The sequence below is a fragment of the Aotus nancymaae genome, unplaced genomic scaffold (genome assembly GCF_030222135.1).
Source record: "Aotus nancymaae isolate 86718 unplaced genomic scaffold, 86718_ANA_hifiasm-v0.15.2.pri h1tg000088l, whole genome shotgun sequence".
NCBI lineage: Eukaryota > Metazoa > Chordata > Mammalia > Primates > Aotidae > Aotus > Aotus nancymaae.
The window spans coordinates 14,005,478-14,032,684 of record NW_026988503.1 but is presented as its reverse complement, the minus strand read 5'-3'; the positions used below and the strand labels follow the sequence as shown (position 1 = coordinate 14,032,684).

The 27,207-nt window shown below is 35.2% G+C and overlaps 1 long non-coding RNA gene across 10 annotated transcripts in view; it reads right to left on the bottom strand.

The window, feature by feature from the left end:
• The window catches only part of LOC105730676 (uncharacterized), a 458,472-nt gene that overhangs the window by 56,657 nt on the left and 374,608 nt on the right, over positions 1-27,207 (bottom strand). For all 10 annotated transcript variants that reach the window (XR_010339742.1, XR_010339738.1, XR_010339744.1 and 7 more), the window contains one exon: positions 1,355-1,403. This is a non-coding gene — a long non-coding RNA (uncharacterized LOC105730676). The remainder of the gene's footprint in view (positions 1-1,354; positions 1,404-27,207) is intronic.

Sequence of the window (27,207 nt, the reverse complement as noted above, 5' to 3'; positions counted from 1 at the left end):
GTTATATTATCTTTATTGTTAACTTTAAAAATTACATTCACAGGGCTTGTTAATGTTAGAACTAGTTTTCAGATATAGTCGATCTTTCTCTCATGTGTGGATGGATCTCAAAATTTCCAACGCGTGTTCCCTAGTGCTACAACACGGAAACTACTTTTTCACAAACACTGACCTGATACCAAGAGTGGGACTGCAACTAGAAGGAGCCACAGTATGGGACTTCAGGACAGTAATCCAGTAAGGACACAGATATTACAGGTTGGAAAGCTGGTGGACTACAGCTATTACACGGAAAAATACTTGTAAACCTGTTTCTAGTGAGTTATTATAAACAGATTACATACTAATCAAGGAGTAGCATTAGGGGAAATGGGTAGGACATTTTAAAATGTTAATATAATTGGCTCATATGAGAGAGATGTATGTGAATTAAATCCATCAAGTTTGCTCTGATTAAGGAAGTTCTTTCTGCTTGAGACAAGAAATTTATGTTGACTGGGATTCTGAAAATTTGACAACACATGGGGTTGAAAAAGTTACTTGGGGAATTCTGAGAATACAGTGATATCATGGTTTTTAATCTCTGCAAGTTCCGACCCCCTATAAACACAGAATATAAAAAATAATTTTAATAAAAGAACCTCACGATTACCAATTACATCAAAACTAGGTAATATAGCATCACTATGACTCCCCCAAATAAAAGTGCATGGCAACAAATCAGCTAGAAGACCTGTCTTGTATATGCATGTATGCAGGAAGTAATGGAGAAAAGTAACAGAATGTCTGATAGACTCTGACAGGAAACTCAAATTGCCAACAACTACTCTGCAACATGTGACAAGCTAATTTAAGAATAGCAGCGGAAACTTGTAGGAGTTTTTGAAGGATCTAATTCGTGATTGAGTACAGTGCTTACCAGACTTTCTGAAATTTGGACAATTCTGCTCTATGAACTCTCAAAATAATCAGCCAAATTTCCCTCTAGGAAAATTCCCTAATCAGATGATTCTTTTGGGAGCAGAATCCGACTTTATCAAAACAGGCATCATAGGGGCAAATAAATTGAAATGGTCCAAATAAATATATGGGAAAGGAAGATGGCCAGGAAATCTCAAAAAGTAAGAGGCCATGTTTTTGACACTTCATGAAATTCACTAAAGAGTATTATAAAACTTTTTGTTCTTTTAAAAAAGCAATACTGACATGTCTCTTACCTCTAAAAGTATTAGAAAAGCAATTTCCTGCAAATTTAGTGAAAGAATTATAATCAAATCCCATACAAAGTTACTATAAAAAAAATAAGACAATGAAAAGAGAATTATATTCCTACAGAATAAAGAAGTTTTCTTACCGATATATTCAATCAGTTAGGTCTTGCAGATTTATTCAGACTCTGATTCCTGTTAATAAAACACACACATGCATTTCAAGGTCAGGGATAAAAGATAAACTGTCACCATCAAAGAATAGAATAACTTTGAATTAGAAAAAGTCAGAAATGAGATCACAGAACTCAGCAAAATATTAGAAAACAAATTTTCAGAAATGAAGTCTAAACTAGAAGGAACACAGAACAAAGAAACACAATAGATAGAGAAATAGAAAAAATAGAGGAATATTTAAAAATCAAAAAGAAAGAAAAAGCTTAAAGGATTCCAGAAAAAAAGTATTAAAATATATGCACAATAAGAGTCCCCAAAAAGGAAAATCAAAACAATGAAATGGAAACAAGATTAAAAATGAAAATTCAAAAAACTTCCCTGAAATAAAATACAGTTGAAACTATATGCTAAAATGATACTACTTAGCTAGGAAAAGTCAACTCAAAATGAAAAATTCTAGGCATGTTCTAGTAAAATTGCCTACCCTACAAAGTTAAAGGAAGAAAAAGAAATAAAGAAAAAAAGGGGAGATTTCCAAAACAGATCAAGCCACTTATGGAGGAAACAAAAACAGATTTTGAGCATATTTCTCAATAATAATACTTTATGCCAAATGACTATAGCATAAAATACATTTAGCTACATTGGAAAAGAAATTAAAATTGGGGATCTATTTTATATCCAGCCTAATTAACTGTCAGATATAGAGGCCACAGAAATATGGTTTCAAATATCATTCATGTTCCCATGAACCTCTATGGAGAAAGCTACTATGAAATTGTCTTCCAACAACCAAAAGTGCAAGAGAACCATCAGCTTAAGGACTTTTGATAAGCATTAAAAATGTTTACATGTAAAACTTAGATTAATGATGGTCATAAAGGAGACAGTATAACATATAATAGCTGTATACTCTGACAATGTAGATATAGGACAATTACCAAAAATAATGGGAGAATGCAAATAAGTATAAAAGATTACCAGACATAAATGGATATTACTCTAAATCATATGTCTTAAGACAGGGAAGGAAAATGATAAAATTAGTAGCTAATGTCAATACTGCTTATCCTAGGAAACCAACATGCAATAACCAAAAAAGGAAAAGGGCATTGAAGAGAAAAATAGGGCTCTAATATAACAGTACTGCATAAATTATCCATTAGAATAAATATGGATTTTCTTGAATACTAAAATATCTATTTAAAAGAGAGAAAGAGAAAAGAAGACCATTTAATGACACACTATTCATAAAAAAATTTGTAAAACTATTAATGTAACATTAAAATGTGATTAGATGAAATATATAAACACGTACATAATCTGAAATTTTTATTTTATTTATAAGATAAATATGCATATTTTATATATATTTATTATATGTATCTATGTATATATAGTATGAGAAAAAGCAAATTTGTAGATTGGCTGACAAAAAATATCATAAAACTTAAAGGAAGTGATTCAGAAGAATGTTTTTATTTTTATTTTAAGGATTGATGAAAACTTTCTGGACAAATGAGAATAAAAGACAGCAGGGTTACAATCTTGACATCTGAGAAGATAGAATTTAGAACAAATGCACTGAAAGAAACAAAGGTTACTATTGGATGTCAAAGAGTATAATTCAAATAATTTTTATTAATACCTATACATCCAATGCCACAGCTAGCTTTTATAAAGCAGAAATTATAGAAGATGCAATGAAAAATAGAAATACAGCAAAAAAGAAGTTCAATGAATGGAACTAAATCCTACAATGGAGTAAAACCTACTACTAAGTCTGTAGTTTTAAAAGTATGATATTAGCAAAGATAGACAGAGGAACAGAAGAGAAAATTTAGAATTAGGCCCATTTCCATATTCACTTAGTATACAATAAAGGCAATATTTTAAATTAGTGGAAAAATATATATATATTTTTAATGTGGTGGAAAAATTATACTTGGGTAAATTCTAAGTGAATCAGAGATTCTATTGAAGAAATGAAGCCATACAAATAATAGGAGGAAACTTGGGTAAATTTCTCTCTATGCCTAGTCTGAACAAATATTTCATAGACCAAATCCAGAGATAGTGAGGAAAAGTACATTTGCTTACATAAATTTAAAAAATATATATATATGACAAAGGAAAATAAGCAAACAACAATAATATATTTAGGAAAATATTGCAACTTATATCACATACAAAACCTCAATATCGTACTACGTAATAAGCTTCTAAACATATAAAGAAAAGCACTAACCACCCTACAGAAAACTGAGCTAGAGAAATAAACCAACAGTTCATACTGAAAGAAATATAACTGTCTCTAAATCATGTAAAAATATTCTCAACCTTGCTCAAAAAAAAGTCGATGAAAACTACACTGATACCATTTTTCATATATCATACTGATAAATATCCACAACTTTGACAACACATTCTCTTGAAAAGGCTATAAGAAACTAGCACTCTCATATATTGCTGATGGTAAAGCAAAAGGATACATAACCACGTGGAGGGAAATTTGGCAATTGCTGTGAAAATTGCATGTGCACTTACCCTTTGACCCAGAAATTTTTCTTCTGGGTATTTATCTCAAAAATACACTGGTAATTTTCAAAAAGAGATCTGCACAAAATCATATATATCATATAAACATATAGTTATCATGAGACTATTTGTAAAAGCTAAAAACTTGAAACATATTAAATGTCCATCAACAGAGAATGATTGAATCAACTCATGTATGATCACATAGTGGAAAATCATGTAGCTGTGAAAAAGAATTAGAAATATTTATATACTTTTATGAAGTAATGTGTACAATATACTGCTAAGTGAAAAAGAAGGTAGCGAAAAGCATGCCAGCACTTAAACACTTATCTAATAAAGGAAGATGTACATATGTTTAGATAAGGAAGATCTATCTATCTATCTATCTATCTATCTATCTATCTATCTATCTATCTATCTTTCTATCTTCCTTAGTTAGGAAGGAAGAAAGGGGTGTGTGTGTGTGTGTACGAAGGAAGGAAGATATATATACACATATACATAGTGTCTTTGTGTATATATATACATACTTTCATGTGTGTGCATGCTTAGAGTTATATTTAATAAAAGCAAAAAATTAAAGAATTAATAAAATTCGGAAATAACTTGTTATTTCTTTATGGTAGAGTGATGGCACAGGATGAAAACAGAAGAGCTAGATTTCTGGGAATATGTTTTGTTTATAATCTTTGCTAAAGTACTCATATGTATATTCAATTTAAATCTATTTAGAGTTGTTGCTTTAATGCCTTGGTAGCAAAGACTCTGCGTCCTTTGAGCTACAACATTCTGGTTGATCAATTCTCTTTAAGTGGTAACATGAATGGTGGTATGGTCATTTAAAAGTATATTTGTAGAAGGGTCATCTGTGATGACTTTAGAATGAACACCCAAAGCTCATTCATAGAATTTGATTGTGGTCTAATATCTTTAGGAAATGGTACACCAGCACTATGGAAAGAAACAGAAGATTTAAGGATTTTCCAGAGTCCTAAGATTTTCTTGAAGGACTAAGGAAGTTACATGTAGGTAGGGAGGTATGGTGTGGAACTAATTGAGTGAGGCTCTAGGCCTGGTTCAAACTTCAGACAGAGTACTTCCACCTCATTGTGTATTTTGGTTTTCTATGTAAAATTCCTTTATAGAACAGGATCTGAAGCCCATAAAACAGTTTGACAACCATTGAATTAGAAAAGAACTTAGATTTATCTCTCATATACTAACTCCATACAAGATTATATATTTTTGTTAATACTTACATGTGAATTACAACAAAACACACATATAACTCAAGTTTTTTTAAAAAGGAAATATTGAAGAATTTTAAGATGAGGAATGAAAGGAGAATATATGTTTATATCAAATGTCAATAGTTGTTCTTGGAAATAAAATTGGCTCTAATCTTTCTAGAAGTCAAAGTAAAACAAGTTGCATATCTCTTATTTTCAGAAAGAAAGAAAACAAATAATTCAGCAAGGGGTACAAAGTAATTTCTGGTACAATATTCAGAAAAAAATTATTGGAAAAGTATGTAGAATATAAGTGACTTTATCAGTTAGAATTCCTTCACTTGCAAATCATGGAAAATCTATTCAAACCAGCTTAAACAATAAGGCTAACCTTGAAAAAAGAGAAAGACCATTTCCAGAAGCCTAGAAAACCTCTTTTAATGTCTTCACCCAAATTGGGATACTTAGACCAATAAATTTCTAGAAGAGGAGGTGGAGTCAGCTACCCCAATATTTGTGGACTCCATGGAGTAGAGCTGAATACTATAACAAAACTGACTTCTGTTAAAAAAAAAAAATTAAAAATAAATTGGCCTGCCCTGGTGGCTGAGGCCTGTAATCCTAGTACTTTGGAAGGCTGAGGCGGGCAGATCACCTGAGAACAAGAGTTCGAGATTACTTTGGCCAACAAGGTGAAACCCTGTCTCTACTGAAAATACAAAATTAGCCAGGTGTACTGACTCACATCTGTAGTCCTAGCTACTCAGGAGGCTGAGGCATGAGAATCGCTTGAACCCAGGAGGCAGAGGTTGCAGTGAGCCAAGATTGCCCCACTGCACTCCAGTCTGGGTGACAAGAGTGAAACTGTCTCAAAAAAAAAAAAAAAAACTTAATTTTAAAAAGAGGATGACAGAGGGATGACAAACTCTAATGACTATTACTATGAATTAATGGAAAATGTCTTTATCATCAACTTTACTACAGTTCCCAAGTGGATTTTATGCCACCATTTCTCATTCATCTTTGTTAGAAGTAAGGGCCTCATAAGAAAGACATCTCAGCCAGGTTAATGTGATGCAAATATGTAGCCCGGTAATTTATCCAGGTGAGATGGAACTGAGAATGCCTACATGAATACATTGAAACCACTTCCCTTTGACTAAAGTTTTCTAACACAAATTAAATGGCAGACCATTAAACTGTTGGAATTCTGTAAGGTAGATTCAAGAAGTTAGGAAGCAAAAGATGGCAAAGGCAGAGGGAGCCCCTACACTGCAATAGCCATCAAAAAAGAAAACAAAAAAGAGAACAGGCTTTTATGCAATGTTGTAAACAATCCTATCTGAGTAGCACTTACTAACTGCATTGATAAACACTTTCTCTAGGTACTAGATAGCAAATTGTTTTAGGTTACCTTTATGATAAGGAATGTGATTGCTACTTTTCTGTAAAGGTAGAGCCTTAAGTATAAAAGACAGTCAAAAAGAGGTAGGGCTGTCAATCAATTATGAAGTTTTCTCACCAAGGGGAAGACCATCTAACCTTATTATATAAATAGGCTGTTGTAGTTCTTACAAGGAAAACCAGTTTTTACCTAAGAAAGTCTTTTAAATAGGCAAATGCTTACCAAAGACTATACACTTCAACACTAGGGAATAAGACATTTTGTCTTTTCCTGGATCATCTTTCAGAGGATGTGTTACCACATTAGTGCCACAGACATAAAGTAATCTCAGTAACGTATTTGTGGAGAATTGAAGCTAAACATCATAACCACAAAAGTAAAGGCCAGGATAGCTTATTGGCTCAATGTATCTACCATCTAGGTAGCCAAATAATTTTGCTAAATATGTGGAGTTATTAAAAGTGACCCATGCAACATTAGAAAATGGTTGTCATATAATATGCTTTTAGTTTTCTTATCCTTGAGCACTATTTTCCTGACAGCAGTTAGATAGCAGAATCATTTGTCTCTTAAGGCCATGCTTGTTTCATGCTGTTAAAGCTGTCATCACTTAGGAGAGGGGCCTATACATAAAGTTTATCTAAAAAAGGAATCTAATCTTTAAGGTATAATTTTAAAAAGAAGGGGGAGCAACTGAATCAACACTTGAAATTATTTTAGAATAACTGAGATTCTGTGTTAACCTCATGTATCTTGGCCCACAGCCATTTTCCTGTCCACAGAAACAATGACAAGTGAAAAGTTAATGAAAGCTACCAAGAGACACATTGTTGAACTGTTCAGGATTGTATTCAGCTACATATTATAGAAATCTGACAACAATGGCTTAGACAAGTAAGGATTTTTTTTTAACTCACATAACAAGGAATAAAATTGAAAGCCATTTAGGGCTGATGCACAAGGAGCCAGGCTACTTCTGCATCAAAGATAGAAAGGCACTTAGACTTCTAGGTATCACATCTATGTTTAATGAAGAAGGAGGAAGATGGAGTGGTAAACATTTATACCAGTTTATTGTGTGTGTGTAATGCACAACCATACTTATAAACTAAGTTATCAGAAGCCCCATTTTTCACAAAGACCTCCATTAATATGGCATTGGCCAGATCTTGAAAACATGACTTCCTTTAGCTTTGGTTACTTGAAATGTAATAGAATGCCTCCCTCCAAAAGTTAGAGTTCTGTTAAGAAGAAGTAATGGGAAAGTAAATATTGATTAGGCATAATCAAAAATTAGGAGTATTTGCCTCTATTATTCTTAAATTTTCTGTAGTATTAAAATGGGCATAACTGTAAATTCTAGAAAAGCTGAACCTATAAACCCACTTGCTCTTCACATTATATGTTGGGCTAAAAAGATACTTATTTATTCACTCAAGAAGCTTTATTATATGCAAATTCTGACCTGATACTCTATTAGATGTTAAGGACAAAAAGGGACCCCAACACACCTCTAAGGAGCATACGGTCTGGTAAGCGAGAACTGCTTTTTCTTATTTATTTGACTTATACTTGGGGAGACAAAAATGGGGGAGTGTTAGGAATGACGTCATGCCTGAGTTAGTTATTGAGCAATATCTTGAAAAGAAGTATGCCTCTGCTACATAGATTGCCTGGGGTTATACAGAGTAAATTTATACAAGTTCTGGAAAAATCACATAGGAATGAAAAGAAACCCCCAATGTATTCATAGTTCTACAGGACTCAACCAAACAATTTTCTTTCATTGCACAAAGTTATGAGAGAATATAAAAAATGAAGCTCTTAAGTGGAAAGGAAAACATTCGTGTAATATAGTCAAACATTAAAAGAAACTTTTTCCAAAACAAAAGAATATTAATTCTTGAACTTATTGCTTACCGTGAAAGCCCCAATAAATCATAGATTGAGCTCTGAGCATTTAAATTAAAATGGCAACATTAGTACCCGCAACTACAGCGATGTAATAACTACATTGGCACGTAATAGGAGATTTCCATGCTGCTAAACTAAGGGGTAGGGTCTGCAATTCCATAGTTTATCTCTCCTAGCTATATTGCTAAATCCATCACTTCTTTTGTGTTAAAGGGCAAGAAAGTCTCTATGGAGTATCTCACAGCATCTTTATTACTTAACATTGCCATTTTCTTGGTCCCAGATTGTTTTAGTGTCTGACCCTGATTGACAGTTCCCAGCAAAATTTTTATAGGAACTTCTGTGCAATGTAGATATCATTGCTGGTAGGTGAATCCTTGGAATATCTAGCTAAGAGTATCCCTTTTGTTCTCTCTGCCGAACAAGGTATTTCTTATTTTGGCAGCCATTATAACTTCCACATACTATGTCAAAATGCCTTCATGATCTCTGTTACTAGAAAATGTAGTCTATTGGTCAATCAATCTATTTGCCTTTTTTATATTTTTTAATATTAGGGCCTTCCCAAGAAGCAGAACTCATCTTTGAAGTTTCCAATAAAGAGACTGTAATAAAGGGACTACATACAAAAGGGATGAGCAAGATTAAAGGAACAATAAGGGATGATGAGGCTTCTAGAGAGCAGCAATGGTGGGAAGACATTGCTACCCCTAAGACGGAAAGGGCAAGGAAAAGAAGAGATGATCAGTGAGAAATGCAGCTTGGAGGCCCTCCCAGGGCAGAAACTGTACGTGTGGAAGGACACAGCTACGGACATATTGACAAAGTCATGGCACAAAGAATGGAAGGAGGGGAAGAAATGCCTCAGTTTCTTCTCTTTCCTCCTCCTTCTTCTATTGGTTCTTTCCATTGGTGAACTCCAAGGAAAAAACAGGCAGTCCACCTCCAGGCACAGAGAGAGGAATGGAGGAGAATGGCTGTGTTGGAAAGCCAGTAAATTCAGAATAGCCAAGCAATCACTCTATATACTTCTTACATTGACAACATTGGTGTTTGAAACTCCAGAAATCTCTAAGTACCAGATAATAAATGATAACTTTGCTTCTGGCTAGGATAAGATGTCCTAGAGTTTGGATACTGAAATGCTGAGGGAATCCAGTAACATATGCTATGTTTTTTTAAAGAATCATTTTTGGGGGGCCTAGGTCTGAATTATGGCTCCATGACTTGTTAGCTTGGTCAAGTTACTTTACTTCTATAAACAGTTTTCCAAGTTAACAAATGGACACATTCATGGAAAAGATAAATAAAATAATTTATATAAGCAATCATCACTATGACTAGCACATTGTAAGCAATTAGTGTTAGTTATTATAAGAAATTATAAACTTGGAATCATATAGTGTTGGATATAATAATAATACCTACATCTCAAACTGTGAGAATTAAATGAATGAATAAATATAAAGCACTTAGGAAAAAAGTGGCCAAAACTCTTATTGTTGTTATTACTTAAACTTATGCTTTAAGAATGTATTTATTGAAATTTTAAAAAAGATCACAATACATATTATGTTTCAAAAAGTAGGAGATAAAAGAACATGTACAATGTGGTCTCATTTTTTAAAAAATTTTTAATAATTTATATTTAACCCAATATATCCAAAATACCATTTCAATATGTAATTAATATTAAAATGAGAAATTTTACATTCATTTTTCTTACTAAATCTTTGAATTTTTGCATTTTTTACACTTAAGCCCTTCTTAATTTATTATAAACTCTCACTGGAAATACTTGACCTATATTAAGATCTTATAAAACTTACAGTTGAAAAAGTTGATTCACATACTCAAGTTAATCCAAATATACTTAAGGGTTGTTTTTTTTTAAAATACTTTAAGTTCTGAGGTACGTGTGCAGAATATGCAGGTTTGTTACATAGGTATACACGTGCCATGGTGGTTTTGTGAAAATTTATGTACCATAGTGCCCAGGAAAGAACTTCACATTATTATAGCAAAATAACAGCATTTAAAAGTTACTAGTTCTTGATAAAAGAAATAGCACACCACCACGATGGAACATGATTTTGTTTTGGAAATGAAACCAGGATGACCATTTAATTTTACTCATTATGGAAAATGACCCTCATCATTGATTAGTCCACAGATCTTGTGAGGTTTCCCTCAGGGGATTCTCTGTTATAGACAGCAGTTACTGATTTTAGGAGCAGTAATGTCTGATGCTCATTTAATTATCCTCATTGGCATCATAATTCTTTTATGATATCAAACCTGTCTTAAATCTTGGGCTCTAAAGAGAAGCATTCTGTCAATATTTTAAAGAATGGAGGTAGACTGGAGGAAGGTGGCATAGAATTGAGAATAATGCTGAGAACCATGTGACAGAGAACTAGACAGAGCTCCACAGTGAAAAAAGGGAGAGCCTTCTAAACTTGAAATTCAGTTTTCACCTGCTTAAAACATTTACGTTCTACTCCTGAATACGTACATTGAGAAAAATTGAGAATCAAGGTAAATAATTTATCACCAAGTTGATTTGGTATATAAAAGTTTTAGAAAGATAAAGATTGACAGACAATAACAAAAGCACATCTAAATTAAACATCAGCATTTTGAAATGCTGACAACATTGATTTAATTTTCCAGAACAAAATGAAGTTGAAAAGGAAAGAAATCATGAAAGATGAGGCAAATGAATGTTTTATGATGGAGCTATATTTGTTCAGTGTGTTTTAAACGGCCAAATTTTTTTTAATCTTCTTTGTAAACACACTACTTCAGACATAATCATGGCTTGCCACAACCCCCTAAAATGCTTCTGTGGTTTCCACATGTACTTTGAATAAAATCTAAACTTTAAGCTCTGACTTTACAACCCTCCCCAGCCTTGCTCCTGCTCACTGACATATTTTCCGTTCACTAACTTCCTCCAACTACCTTGAATCTGAGACGTCTCCTCTTACCTTGCACACTTTATGCTTGTTCTTTCTTCCTATTCTGGTCTCAGTTCAAATGTCACCTTCTCGGAATGCCTTTTTCTGGGCATCATTTCTAAAGTCCTTTAATAGTTTACTTACTCTGAGGCTCATGTCATTGTATAAAATTACATCTTTTATTTCTCTTTCTGCTCTTATACTTGTCTTGCTGGCCCAAGGACTGTCACTGGAGATACAGTATCGGTGCAGTTGAGAAACCCCACTGGGATGTGAAGTTGATTAAAACTTGGTGCAGGCTGCCCAGCTGCCCAGAGCTGTTCACTATCCACCACAAAGCCCACCCTCCTCACCACCAAAAATCTGCCTCTTGTATATGCTGCTTATTTTTAAGGGGTGTTATCTGGCTGAAAATTAGCGAACAGACTTGCCCATAGTGGTTCTATGGTGCTTGGGGCTCTCTGTACTGGAGCTCATCCCCTCTCCCTCCTCAAATATACAAGAAAGAATACACTGAAGTATAACAAATATACTTAAAATATAAGGGAATGCTATATATATAATATAAAGCAGGAAAAAATATGTTATTTTTAGAAGAAGCCAAGTGGTAATATTAAATGTAAAAAATAAAGTAGGAAAATTACAAAACTCAATGGGAGCCAGGCACAGTGGCTCATGCCTGTAATCCCAGCACTTTGGGAGGCCGAGGCAGGAAGATCACCTGAGGTCAGGAGTTCGAGACCAGTCTGGCCAACATAACAAAACCTGTCTCTGCTAAAAATACAAAAATTAGCGGGGTGAGGTGGTACACACCTGTAATTCCAGCTACTCAGGAGGCTGAGGCAGGGAAATCGCTTGAACCAGGAAGGTGGAGGATGCAATGAGCCAAGATTGCACCACTTTACTCCAACCTCGGAGACAGAGTGAACTCCCTTTGAAAAAACAAAAAGCTCAATGGGCAATATAAAAATTAAGATGAATCCACAGTTAGAATAAATTAGTAAGAGACAGAAAATAAAAAGAGACATGGAAGATAAAAAAAGAATTACTAAATCTGGAAAATAGTAGTCCCAGTGGAGAGTAAAATAATAGAGTGAATGAAATATTTCAAGAAATTTCCAGATTCAAAAAAGATGAAAGTTATCCCTTGGATTGAAGGTGCTCATAGAGTGCCCAAAGGAAAACCCCTCCCTCAGACACAATATAAGGATATTAAAGAATGCCAAAGAAAAATTAAAAAGATGGACAAAGGATAGATTGTCTTAAAAGAACAGGAATCACACTGACGGTACACACTTTAAAAAGGCAATAGAATATGATTTTAGAGTAAAATAATGTTGAAACTAGACTTTGATATGCAACCAAATTTTCACGTAAATAGAAGATATAATAAAATTCTATTCTGGAAAATGTTTTCACAGGATTTGCTACACAATGACCTACTTTAAAAGTGCTCTTAGAGGAAATAATGAAATAAGAAATGTAATACATGCTAGATTTTGTTATAAGAAATATAGGAAATAAGGATAATAAAATTCCATCAAATTTGATGTCAACATTACTGTTGTCAAAGGAAAAAAGATAATAGAAATTCTTAAAGCTCATAATCAAAATTCCGGAATACATCAAGATGGGTATAGAGAAACCAAATGGATATAAGAATATACTAAAATGCATGTTATATGGAGCAGGATAAGTAAGGATTTATATGTTTAAAGAGTTATCATGAGTGAATAAACATGAAGGTTCGGCTTACACTAAGGGCAACCACCATAAAAACAAAAGGTGAATGAATGTATAACTTTTAAACCAATTAAAGAAAACTTGATTGGTCCCAGGCAAAACAGAAAAAAAGAAAAATAAAATTGTACAAAAGTAGAAAATATGGAAAAAATTGCAAAAAATGTCTCAACTTTTTTCAGTAAATGGTTAATACTCATTAAAGATGAAACTAGGGTTTTTTAAAAAAAGATTCCATAAAACATTATAGTATATTTTCTGCAAGAGATATGCTTAAAATGAAACAAAAGGCAAAGAAAGGTTGAAAGTGCAAATTTGGAAAAGAATACATCAGGTACATATGAACCAAAGAGATCTTAACTGTTGAAAAAGAATAGTACAAAAGTCAAAAAGAGAATTATAAGCTGGTAAAGGGAAAAACAGAGTGGAAAGATATAGTCCTTATGAGCATACATATTCATAACAATATAATTTTAAACTGTGTGAAGAAATAACAGAACTATAGGGAGAAATTAATAAATCTTATTAATTATAAATTTAGCTTTTAATATGCCCTGCTTCAAAATCCATAGATCAAGCATACAAAAAATAAACAGCAATATCAAAGACCTGAAAAAATAAATTAATAAGCCAGTCTATTGAATAACACAAAACTGTGCAAGCAATAAATAGAGAATAAACTAATGCACACATATAGAAAAGTAAAAAGTGCAAATATCAAGCTGCAGAGATAGCTTTACTTTATTCTAAGGGATTAGTGTCATGAACTATATTTGTATTAGTATAAAAATGAATAACAAAAGGATATTATAAAAACCACATAATTAAAAAGTAGGTAACATCTTATTATTGGGTTGAAAAGAAAATTTTAAAGAATATTAAAAATGCTGATAGGTGTACCTGAATGTGACGAAGAGAATGCATCCAAGCTGGAAAATACTCTTCAGGATATTATCCAGGAAAACTTCCCCAACCTAGCAAGGCAGGCCAAGATTCAAGTCCAAGAAATACAGAGAACACCACAAAGATATTCCTCTAGAAGAGCAACCCCAAGGCACATAATCATCAGATTCACCAGGGTTGAAATGAAGGAGAAAATACTAAGGGCAGCCAGAGAGAAAGGTCGGGTTACCCACAAAGGGAAACCCATCAGACTCACAGCAGATCTCTCAGCAGAAACCCTACAGGCCAGAAGAGAGTGGGGGCCGATATACAACATCCTTAAAGAAAAGAACTTTCAACCCAGAATTTCATATCCAGCCAAACTAAGCTTCATAAGTGAAGGAAAAATAAAATCCTTTGTGAACAAGCAAGTACTCAGAGAGTTCATCACCACCAGACCAGCTTTACAAGAGCTCCTGAAGGAGACACTACACATAGAAAAAAACAACCAGCACCAGCCACTCCAAAAACGCAAGAAATGGTAAAGAGCAGCAACACAATGAAGAATCTCCATCAACCAATGGGCAAAACAGCCAGCTAGCATCAAAATGACAGGACCAAACTCACACATAACAATATTAACCCTAAATGTAAATGGGCTAAATGCCCCAATCAAAAGACACAGACTGGCAAATTGGATAAAAAGCCAAAACCCATCAGTGTGCTGTATCCAGGAAACCCACCTCACATGCAAGGATACACAAAGGCTCAAAATAAAGGGATGGAGGAAGATTTACCAAGCAAATGGAGAGCAAAAAAAAGCAGGAGTTGCAATTCTCATCTCTGATAAAATAGACTTTAAAGCAACAAAGATCAAAAGAGACAAAGAAGGACATTACATAATGGTAAAAGGATCAATACAACAAGAAGAGCTAACGATCCTAAATATATATGCACCTAATACAGGAGCACCCAGATACATAAGGCAAGTTCTTAAAGACTTACAAAGAGACATAGACTCCCACACATTAATACTGGGAGACTTCAACACACCGTTGTCAATATTAGACAGATCAACGAGACAGAAAATTAATAAGGATATCCAGGACTTGAACTCAGACCTGGAACAAGCAAACCTAATAGATATTTACAGAACTCTCCAGCCCAAATCCAGAGAATATACATTCTTCTCAGCACCACATCACACCTACTCTAAAATTGACCACATAATTGGAAGTAAATCACTCCTCAGCAAATGCAAAAGAACAGAAACCATAACAAACAGTCTCTCAGACCACAGTGCAATCAAGTTAGAACTCAGAATTCAGAAGCCCACCCAGAACCGCACATCCTCATGGAAATTGAACAACTTTCTCCTGAATGTTGACTGGATAAACACTGAAATGAAGGCAGAAATAAAGATGTTCTTCGAAACCAACGAGAATGAAGACACCACATACCAGAATCTCTGGGACACATTTAAAGCAGTCTCTAGAGGAAAATATATAGCAATAAGTGCCCACATGAGAAGAAAGGAGAGAACTAAAATTGACACCCTATCATCAAAATTGAAAGAGCTAGAGGAGCAAGATCAAAAAAACTCAAAACCTAGCAGAAGACAAGAAATAACTAAGATCAAAGCAGAAATGAAGGAGATAGAGACACGAAAAACCCTACAAAAAATCAATAAATCCAGGAGCTGGTTTTTTGAAAAGATCAACAAAATAGACAGACCACTAGCCAAACTAATAAAAAAGAAAAGAGAGAATAACCAAATAGATGCAATAAAAAATGATAAAGGGGATATCACCACAGATGCCACAGAAATTCAAACCATCATCAGAGATTATTACAAACAACTCTATGCACATAAATTAGAAAACCTGGAAGAAATGGATAAATTCCTGGACAGTAGTCTCCTCCCATGCCTAAACCAGGAAGAAGTCGAAACCCTGAATAGACCAATAACAAGGTCTGAAGTCGAGGCAGCAATTAAGAGCCTACCACCCAAAAAAAGCCCAGGCCCAGATGGTCTCACAGCCGAATTCTACCAGACATACAAAGAGGAACTGGTACCATTCCTACTGAAACTATTCCAAATAATCCAAAAAGAGGGAATCCTTCCCAAATCATTTTATGAGACCAACATCATCCTGATACCAAAACCCGGCAGAGACTCAACAAGAAAAGAAAACTACAGGCCAATATCCATGATGAACATAGATGCAAAAATCTTCAATAAAATACTGGCAAGCCGATTACAACAGCACATCAAAAAGCTTATCCACCATGATCAAGTAGGATTCATCCCGGGGATGCAAGGCTGGTTCAATATACGCAAGTCTATAAATGTAATTCACCACATAAACAGAACCAAAGACAAAAACCACATGATTATCTCAATTGATGAAGAGAAGGCCTTCGACAAAATTCAACAGCCCTTTATGCTAAAAACCCTCAATAAACTAGGTATCGATGGAACGTATCTCAAAATAATAAAAGCTATTTATGACAAACCGACAGCCAATATCATACTGAATGGGCAAAAACTGGAAGCATTCCCTTTGAAATCCGGCACTAGACAAGGATGCCCTCTCTCACCACTCCTATTCAATATAGTACTGGAAGTTCTAGCCAGAGCAATCAGGCAAGAAAAAGAAATAAAGGGTATTCAATTAGGAAAGGAGGAAGTCAAATTGTCTCTATTTGCAGACGACATGATTGTATATCTAGAAGACCCTATCACCTCAGCCCAAAATCTCCTGAAACTGATAAGCAACTTCAGCAAAGTCTCAGGATACAAAATCAATGTGCAAAAATCACAAGCATTCCTATACACCAATAACAGACTTAAAGAGAGCCAAATCAAGAACGAACTGCCATTCACAATTGCTACAAAGAGAATAAAATACCTAGGAATACAACTAACAAGGAACGTAAAGGACCTCTTCAAGGAGAACTACAAATCACTGCTCAACGAAATAAGAGAGGACACAAACAGATGGAGAAACATTCCATGTTCATGGTTAGGAAGAATTAATATCGTGAAAATGGCCATACTGCCCAAAGTAATTTACAGATTCAACGCTATCCCCATCAAGCTACCAATGACCTTCCTCACAGAACTGGAAAAAATCACCTTAAACTTCATATGGAACCAAAAGAGAGCCCGCATAGCCAAGTCAATTCTAAGCAAAAAGAACAAAGCAGGAGGCATCACACTACCGGACTTCAAACTCTACTACAAGGCTACAGTAATCAAAACAGCATGGTACTGGTACCAAAACAGAGATATAGACCAATGGAACAGAACAGAGACGTCGGAGGCGACACAACATATCTACAACCACCTGATCTTTGACAAACCTGAAAAAAACAATCAATGGGGAAAGGATTCCATGTTCAATAAGTGGTGTTGGGAAAACTGGCTAGCCATATGCAGAAAGCAGAAACTGGACCCCTTCCTGACACCTTACACTAAAATTGACTCCAGATGGATTAAAGACTTAAACATAAGACCTAACACCATAAAAACACTAGAAGGAAACCTAGGCAAAACCATTCAGGACATAGGCGTAGGCAAGGACTTTATGACCAAAACACCAAAAGCATTGGCAACAAAAGCCAAAATAGACAAATGGGACCTAATCAAACTCCACAGCTTTTACACGGCAAAAGAAACAGTCAATAGAGTGAATCGGCAACCAACAGAATGGGAAAAAATTTTTGCAGCCTACCCATCTGACAAAGGGCTGATATCCAGAATTTACAATGAACTAAAAAAGATTTACAAGAAAAAAACAAACAAGCCCATTCAAAAATGGGCGAAGGATATGAACAGATACTTTACAAAAGAAGACATACATGAGGCCAACAAACATATGAAAAAATGCTCATCATCACTGGTCATTAGAGAAATGCAAATCAAAACTACATTGAGATACCATCTCACGCCAGTTAGAATGGCGATCATTAAAAAATCTGGAGACAACAGATGCTGGAGAGGATGTGGAGAAATAGGAACACTTTTACACTGTTGGTGGGAGTGTAAATTAGTTCAACCACTGTGGAAAACAGTGTGGCGATTCCTCAAGGACCTAGAAATAGAAATTCCATTTGACCCAGCAATCCCATTACTGGGCATATATCCAAAGGATTATAAATCGTTCTACTATAAGGACACATGCACACGAATGTTCATTGCAGCACAGTTTACAATAGCAAAGACCTGGAACCAGCCCAAATGCCCATCGATGATAGACTGGACAGGAAAAATGTGGCACATATACACCATGGAATATTATGCAGCCATTAAAAACGAGGAGTTCACATCCTTCGTAGGGACATGGATGAACCTGGAAAACATCATTCTCAGCAAACTGACACAAGAACACAAAATCAAACACCACATGTTCTCACTCATAGGCGGGTGTTGAACAAGGAGAACACATGGACACAGGGAGGGGAGCACTATACACGGGGGTCTGTTGGGGGGATAGTGGGGGGGTGGGGAGTTGGGGAGGGATAGCATGGGGAGAAATGCCAGATATAGGTGAAGGGGAGGGAGGCAGCAAATCATACTGACAGGTGTGCACCTGTGCAACAACCTTGCATGTTCTTCACATGTACCCCAAAACCTAAAATGCAATTAAAAAAAATAAATAAATAAATAAATAAAATTAAAAAAAAAAAAAAAAAAAAAAAAGAATATTAAAAATGCTTAGAACTAAATATCAATGTAAACACTGAAAGACAAAAATTGTGCTAAAGGAGTAATTAAAAGTTCAACTCCAAATAAATATATCTGTAAACACAAAAATAGAAATTGTACAGAAAAGCAAATTCAAAAAGCCAAGAAGAAAGGAAATAATAAAAACAAGAGCAAAATTAATGACATAGAGAATGAACAGCAAAATAAAATTAACAAAATCAGTAATTGGTCCTTGAAAGTTTAATACTTCTGGGAAAAGTGCTCAAAAAAATGAAAGAACATACAAATAAGAGTAGAGAATGGAAATGGTGAAATAACTACTAACAGAGGTAGACAATTTGTGAGAGAATAACATAAACAATTATACTTTAAAATACAGATCACGAGGATAAAATACTACAAAAACTAAAAAGTCAAAATTAAAGCAAGAAGTAGCAAAGATATTCTGCTCATCAAAAGTTCTGCTTATCAAAAGCCCCAAATCCATCTTGTATTATGGTAATTTCTGCCAACAGTTTAAGAAATATTTAACTCTTTTTAAGGGGAACAAAATCTTCCCTTAAAAAATAAAATAAACATTAGAGTTGCCTTGCTAATGTTGTGAATCTAGTGAAATATCAGTTCCAAAATCAAATAAGGATAATTAAGAAAAACACTGATAGCCCCAGTTTAGTTTAAAACGTAAATGCAAATTTGTTAAATAAAACAGCAATTTTACAAGAAAAATTTAAAATACACTGTGATCGAGATTAACTAGTCCAAAAATGCAAAGATAGTTCAATAGCAGAAATGTTATTAATTTAACTTGCCATAATAACAACCAAAGGAAAAGAATACATATTTACCACAATGTGTACAGAAAATTGATATGGTAAAGTTCAACACCGATTTATAATTTTTTTAAGTCACAGAAAGTTTGAAATAAATGGAACCTCCCTATCTGAGTAAAAGTTATATAACAAAAGCCTATTACAAATATTATTTTGAATGAATTATTTTTAATAAAAAATTTAGGCTTGAGAAATACAAGAATAATTCTATCAGCAGTATTGTTTAACATAGAACTGGATGCTCTCACCAGCACCAAAAGAAAATAAATTATATGCAAAGAATGCCATAAATTGGTAAAAATGTCATTTTTAGATAAAATATTTATATATATACATATATACAACAAGCTTATAAGAACTTAGCAAAGTAACTGAAAACAAGATCAACTAACAAAAATAACAGCACTTCTCTATACTAGAAATAACAAACTAGAAAATATATGTAAAACTCCCTCATTTACAATAGTAACAGAAACTATAAAACATCAAATAATTAACTCAATAAATATGCATAAAATCTTCGACAAATTCAATTAGTGATAAATTATACATATGTAGACATTATGATCCAACAATGCCATCACTAAGGAACTCATCCTAAATACATCTTTATGAATAGTAAGCTCTTGTCACATGTGTATTCTAGCATATTTATGTTGACTGGAAGTTGCAGTCCTTCAATGTGGATTAAAGCATCCTTCAATGTGGATTAGATGCCACCAGTAAAATGTAAAGCACCATTAAAAGCAACTAGTGAATGTACACACAGCAATATGGAAAGATTTTAAAAGCACAATGCTGAGTGAGAAAATAAGAAACAGAGTGAGATCTTTACAATATCACTGTGTAAATTTAAATTTCATGCACACAAAACAGTACATGTTTTGCAAGAACATAAACACTAAAACTTAAGTAACCAACATGTTAGAATGTTATCTGTTGATGTGCCTAGGTGTGGGGAAGGTGTAAGTATGAGGAATGGGGTCAAAGGAAATAAATAAAAAGGTAAATAAAATGTAGTCATACACCACATAGTATTTTACTCAATCACAAACTGCATATATAATGGTGCTCCAATAAGATTGTAATACAATATTTTTACTGTACCTTTTCGGTGTCTGGATGTACAAATACCACTGTGTTACAATGGACTGGTATTCAACACAATGATATGCTGTACAAGTTTGTGTCCTAAGAGAAATAGGCTATAGCATATAGCCTAGGTGTGTAGTCGGCTATACCATCTAGGTTTGTGTAAATCCACTCTATGATGTTCACATAACAAAATCACCTAATGATATATTTTTCTGAAAGTATTTTAGTCGTTATGCAATGCATAACTGCAATAACAAGAAAGGAACGTGGCATCGACAAATAAAGGTAGAGAATCACCTTCAGGAGCCATCATAGCTCTGCCATAAAGTCAGAACTATAAGTGATCCCACTTTTGGTACCTAATGTCCAGAAAATTAAGCCAAATAAAAATAATCTCATTCAATCTCTTCAAACAGCCACATTCAGAGCCCCAGTAACAACTGCAGGAAAGGGGAGGTGAAATGGTTAATCTGGGCTGACTGTGAACAAACCCACAAGATAAATGAGTTGAGGAAGCAGTACCATTGGTTCTGTGCTGTGTCCATCTTTCTTGCAGCAGAGCAAACAAGACAGCAACACATTGATTTACAGTAAAAGGGCCTATCTTTGCAACCAGAAGGGTTGGAAACTTTTTTTTTTTTCTGATGAGATCAAATCACTCTTTTAAGAAAGTGGCTGAACATCTAAAGAGAGGCTTGGAAAAATAAGTTGATAAAAGAGGTGGTTTCTTTATGTGTCTCCTCAAAGAGCAATATAATTTTCAGCTTTATAATAGCCATTTTTTTCTATCTTCCCTGGTTCAATTGCAACTCAGGTGAATATAGACTTTATTGGGAACATTCCTGAAATGGAGAGAGCTAACGATAGCCTGTGACTAATCTAAGTTTCTGTAAGTCATAATGAATAAAATATAACACCATTATTATGCCCTAGAAAAAGATAGGGGATGGGGCTTGCCCATGGACAGATAAAAGTAGCAACTTTAGTCTGAATCCCAGAGTTGACTAGCACTTAGGGAAATGAAGGATATAATTTCCAGCAAATGATTCTTGCTTCCTCCCAAAATGCCAATTTAGGATTCACATCATGCAATAACCACTTTGACACTTGAACACTGAAAGGAAATAACCTCTCTGTCTGGGACTTCTTCAACAGCTTTTCGTTAGTTTGTTTTGGCTGGCTATCTGATTTTTGTTTTATTCCTAAAAATAAGTCTGGGGAAAAAGTTATTTGCTTTGAATTTCTATAACGAGAACCCAATTTTTAAGCTCAATTGGAAAAAAGAAAGCCCAATAGATTATAGCAAGGTTTCTAAAGTTACTTCTTTGGAAATCTGAAATGACATTATTAATCTTACTGATAAAGGCATTATATTCATTCCATTAGAAAATAATGCATATTTTTCTATTTATCTAAGAACCTCCTGGGAATCGAAAGCAAACTTAAGGAATACAAAATATGCCAGCAATGTAGTCTCCAGGGCACAGATTCAATGTACTAGGGATAATAAAATGCAACTATTTGACTTTTTAAATCTCCAACATTTTTATAGTTTAATTCAGCTTATCATCATTGTGAGCCTAATATTTCTATGTCTCCATGTGAGGCAAAATATAAATATGCCTTGACTCCTACCCTCTAGGAACTTAAATATCAAAACTTAAAGAAGATGTATATATACTGCTAATTGTAATGTCATGTACAATGTGAAAAATAACACAATAGAAATCTAGAGAAAGTAACATGAGCAGAATTGAAGAGGAAGAAATTTGTTTCTGACAGGGAATCTGGAAGTACTCCCTGGAATCTGAAAATGACATCTGAGCAGGGCACTAAAGGACATATAGAGTTTCAGTAGGCTGATATGGAAGTGCAAAACCATTTCGGGCAGCAATACCAGTAATGTCCAGGGTAAGGGATATAGATTGCACATTTGTGAAATAGTGAAGGCTCTTTTATTGAGAGTATGGAGTACATGGATATCTCAGGCCATGATAGTTTGAAGCCTGGTTGTGGAAAGCTTGGCTTTGATGTAAGGAAGCATGAGTTTGTTCTGTGGAATATGCTCAGGCTTCTAAACCTACTTGAGGAAGGCAGTGACAGATGTGACTATTACTTGGGTAGGAGTGTGAAGTCCAGAGTTTGAGGTAGAGAACAGATCCATGATAACCAGATAGAAACTTCATAGACGTTCAAGAGAAGAGTAGAGGAAATAGAAAACGTGAATCACCTTCAAGAGCCATCATAGACACATCCTTTTAACAGGATTATGTTACGAGCTGGATTAATATGCCTTCTTCTCTTAAGTTTGCTTTTACATAATTTTTTTCTCCCACTCAACCAGAAGCAGACATTTGACTTTAGAATAATTAGGTTTTTGTAAAAATAGGAGATCATTTTTTTGGAGAGAGGGTTTTGTTGTCACCCAGGCTGGAGTACAGTGACATGGTCATGGTTCAACTGCAGCCTCAGCCTCCTGGGCTCAAGGAATCTTCTCACCTCAGTCTCCTGAGTAGCTGAGACTACAGGCATGTGCCACCATGCCAAGCTAATTTTTTAAAAAAAATTTTTGTAGATTCAGGGTCTCACTGTGTTGCCCAGACTGGTCTCAAACCTTTGGCCTCAAGTGATCCTCCCATGTTGGTAGTCCAAAACTCTGGGATTACAGGCATAAGCCACTGCACCCAACTTAAAAGATTAATCTGACAATTATGTTAATTAAAAAATTTTTTTTGGCCAGGCGTGGTGGCTCATGCCTGTAATCCCAGCAGTTTGGGAGGCCAAGGTGGGCGGATCAGCTGAGGCCAGGAGTTCGAGACCAGTTGGGTTAACATGGTGAAAACTCATTTCTACTAAAAATACAAAAAAAATTAACCAGATGTGGTAGCACGTGCCTGTAATCCCAGCTACTCAGGAGGCTGAGGCAGGAGAATCACATGAACCCAGAAGGCGAAGGTTGCAGTGAGCCAAGATCATGCCATTGCCCACCAGTTTGGGCAACAAGAGCAAAACTCCATCTGAAAAAATAATTTTTTTTTAAGAGACAAACTCTCACTCTGTTGCCCAGTCTGGGAGCGCAGTGGCTATTCAAAGGCACAGTTGTAGCACACTGCAGCCTTACACTCCTGGCCTCAAGCCATCCTCCTGTCTCAGCCTCTTGAGTAGCTAAGACTACAGGCAAGCGCCACCATGCCCTACTCAAATTTTAAAATTGGCCCTGTGACACCAGGACTACTTTCTGTGAAAGACAAAGGGAATGAAACCTGGGAAGGCTGATCACTTCTGCAAGAGATTGTTGTGAACTTGAAGGAACTGCTTAATCAGGAAAAGAATAAACATGTTGAATCAGCAAATTTAAGTACTACCAACGCCCTGCTCTTACCCATCACCATCCCCAGAATCAGTAAGCTGTGAGCCCCAGTGTTCTTACTGCTATATAGCAAATAAAATGCCATGTTTATTATGCATTCTCAATACCCTCCACCATCAACAGCCTTTGCTAACTGCTATCATTTAGATCTGTGTTTATACCCAAATCTCATGTTCAATTACAATCCTCAGCGTTGGAGTTAGGGCCTGGCGGGAAGTGATTGGATCATAGGAGTGGATCCTTCATGAATGATTTAGCACCACCCCCTTGGTGCTGTTCTTGTGATGGTGACTGAGTTCTCATGAGATCTGGTTGTTTAAAAGTGTGTAGCACCTCACTCCTCTCTTTCTTGCTCCTGCTCTGGCCATGTAAAAGGAGCCAGCTTCCATTTTGCCTTCCACCATGATTGTAAGTTTCCTGAGGCCTCCCTGGAAGCTGAGCAGATAGCCAGCATCATGCTTCCTACACAGCCTGCAGAACCGTGAGCCGATTAAACCTCTTTTCTTTATAAATTACCCAGTCTTGGGTGTTTCTTCATAGCAGTGGGCGAATGGACTCATATGCTAACTGATTAGATGAGGTAGGAGGAAAGGTTGTGAACCAGAAGGAAAAGAGTTGCTGCAGCAGCCAGACTTTTGAACCAGAGTAAGAGGAAGTATAATAATATCAGTCATCAAATTAGGGAACGAATTAGAGAAATGGAAATAATAGGTCTGTTTAGGGTTTGTTGACTCTAAAATACCCACCTAACATCCATGTGGCCCAGCAGGCAGCTGTCACTGGGAGTCTGGGTGGTGGTCTCTACTGGGCAGCATCCAGCCCATCAGATTGATGAAGTGAATAAAATGTACTTTCTGTGGAATAAAGCACAGGTGGAAGAGACAAGAAGGATGAAAAAATCTCCAAAGAAACAAAATGTCAGGATGTAGATGTGGGGAGGAAAGAGAGGGTGAGAAGCCGAGAAGGACTGAGAAGCATCAGTCAGGGAGGGGGCTATGAACCTCTGCAGGAATGCAAAAGGGAGGTGTGGAAAATATCAAAGGAAAAAGCAGTGTTGAGTAAGCTGACGTGGTCAACTGGTCCAAATGTTGCAGAAAAGCTGAAGATGAGAAGGATAGAAAAGGTCACAGCACATGGCTGCTATTAAGTCACTAGCGATATTTGATATTCTTTAAACCCAACACTGCCAGATGCTGTCTGAGTTGTCCTTCTTATACTGATAGTATTACACGAGTACCTTATAAAAACACTTTATCCAAATCAGCTTTGCCCTGTGGTTCTGTCTGAGGGATAAAATATAATGCATGTTGAGTCATTCAGCTAGCTTATGAACATGTTAGGAAATTAAATTAACACTTTCAAGTAAGTGCTACTCTACTGATCAAAATTATGGTCCTGAGGCCTGTTCTAGTTAACAAAGCTTTGCAAGTACTTAATTAATGGAAAGCAAATAGTATTTGCAATGGGACATTTCCTGTGCTGGAAGCTCCTCCCTGGCAATAAGTTTTCTACAAAGGTATCAATTAGTGACCTGCAACCACTAAATGGATTTCTCTTTCCATTTCACCAAATGACCTCTAAATTTACAATTACTGTAATCAAGTCACTCTGTTGTTTACACAGTACTTAAAGCTGTCTTCATATAATGTTTGGAAATTACTTGCATGCTAGCATTATGAATTTGGATTCAGAATCTACAGCTAAAAATTTCAAAAAGTATTCCTTTACCTGTTTTAAAAAACCAAACAAACAGGTCAATGGTAGAAGACCACCCAACAAAATAAATGGTTGCAAAATAAATCTGTGCTTGTAGCATCAGATAAAAAAGGCACTGGCTACATTAGTTCTTACATGAACATGAAGAAATTAAACATAAACATGGTTATGCTATTAGTTAAAATAATAAGTAGGCTGTATAGTTAATTACCATCTTGTCTTCAATAATGATTAAATTGAAATGACTATGCACATGTCAATTTACAATAAGAGTCTTAAAATGAGATTCCTAGCAATTTCACAGGATGACAAAATAGCATATAGAAATCTTGGTTTCTTTTGATGAAGAAGCCTAAGAAATCTCTACTGAATGCTTTGTTCTTTTCAAAGAAACTAATGCTGAGAGAGAATGGCTGACAGGAAATGACAAATTCAGTGGAGCATCCTAACACTTAGATTATTAGGCAGCAAATGGTCAAGTTGATCATGTGTCTAATTGTAGCTTTAATTAAAGAATGATGATGGTGATGAAGAAAGAAAGAGGAGGAGGAAGAAGTGGAAGGGGAGAGGGAGGAGGGGGAGGGACAGAAAAAGGGGGGAACATTTATTGAGCTATTATTCTATGCTAGTATTCTAGATGTCATTTAATCTTTATCAACCTTCTTTATAACCCTCTGAAATCAACACTGTAATTATTGATTCTAATATAAACTATAATTATTGCTATTTTAAAGGTTAGGAAAATGAAGCCTAAAAGATGTTGTAAGCAAATTTTCCAAAATCATGACAATTTGATTGTGTTTTCTTATCATAGTTCCTACATTTCTCATCCTAATGATGAAGTCTATCTTTATATTCTGAAAAAGCTACATGAGGAAGTGGATTTAGACAAAACCACACAGCAAGGGGGAAGCATATCTCTTTTTTCCCCACACCAAATGTAAACCATACCTTCATTCTTTTTCACTTATTTTACGTCTTTTCGCCATCATTTATAGCTCTCTGCCATGTCCCAGAACAAAGTCATGTTAAATATCTCACATTTATCTTTTTAAATTTAATTTCGTTTTGAGATGGGGTCTCACTCTGTTGCCTAGGCTGGAATGCAGTAGTGCCATCATAGCTCACTGCAGCCTCAACCTCCTGGGCTCAAGTGATCCTCCCACCTCGGCCTCCAGAGTGTCTGGGACTGCAGGCACACACCACCACACCTGGCTAATTTTTGTATTTTTATGGGTAGAAATGGAATTTCAGCACGTTGCCCAGGTGAGATCTTACTTTTAAATGAACATAAGGAGAAGGATGCTTTCCTGGATACAGTCATGTGCCACATAATAACGTTTTGGTCAATAACACATATACAAACAACAGTGGTCCCATGAGATTACAATACCATATTTTTACTGTACATTCCTATGTTTAAATATGT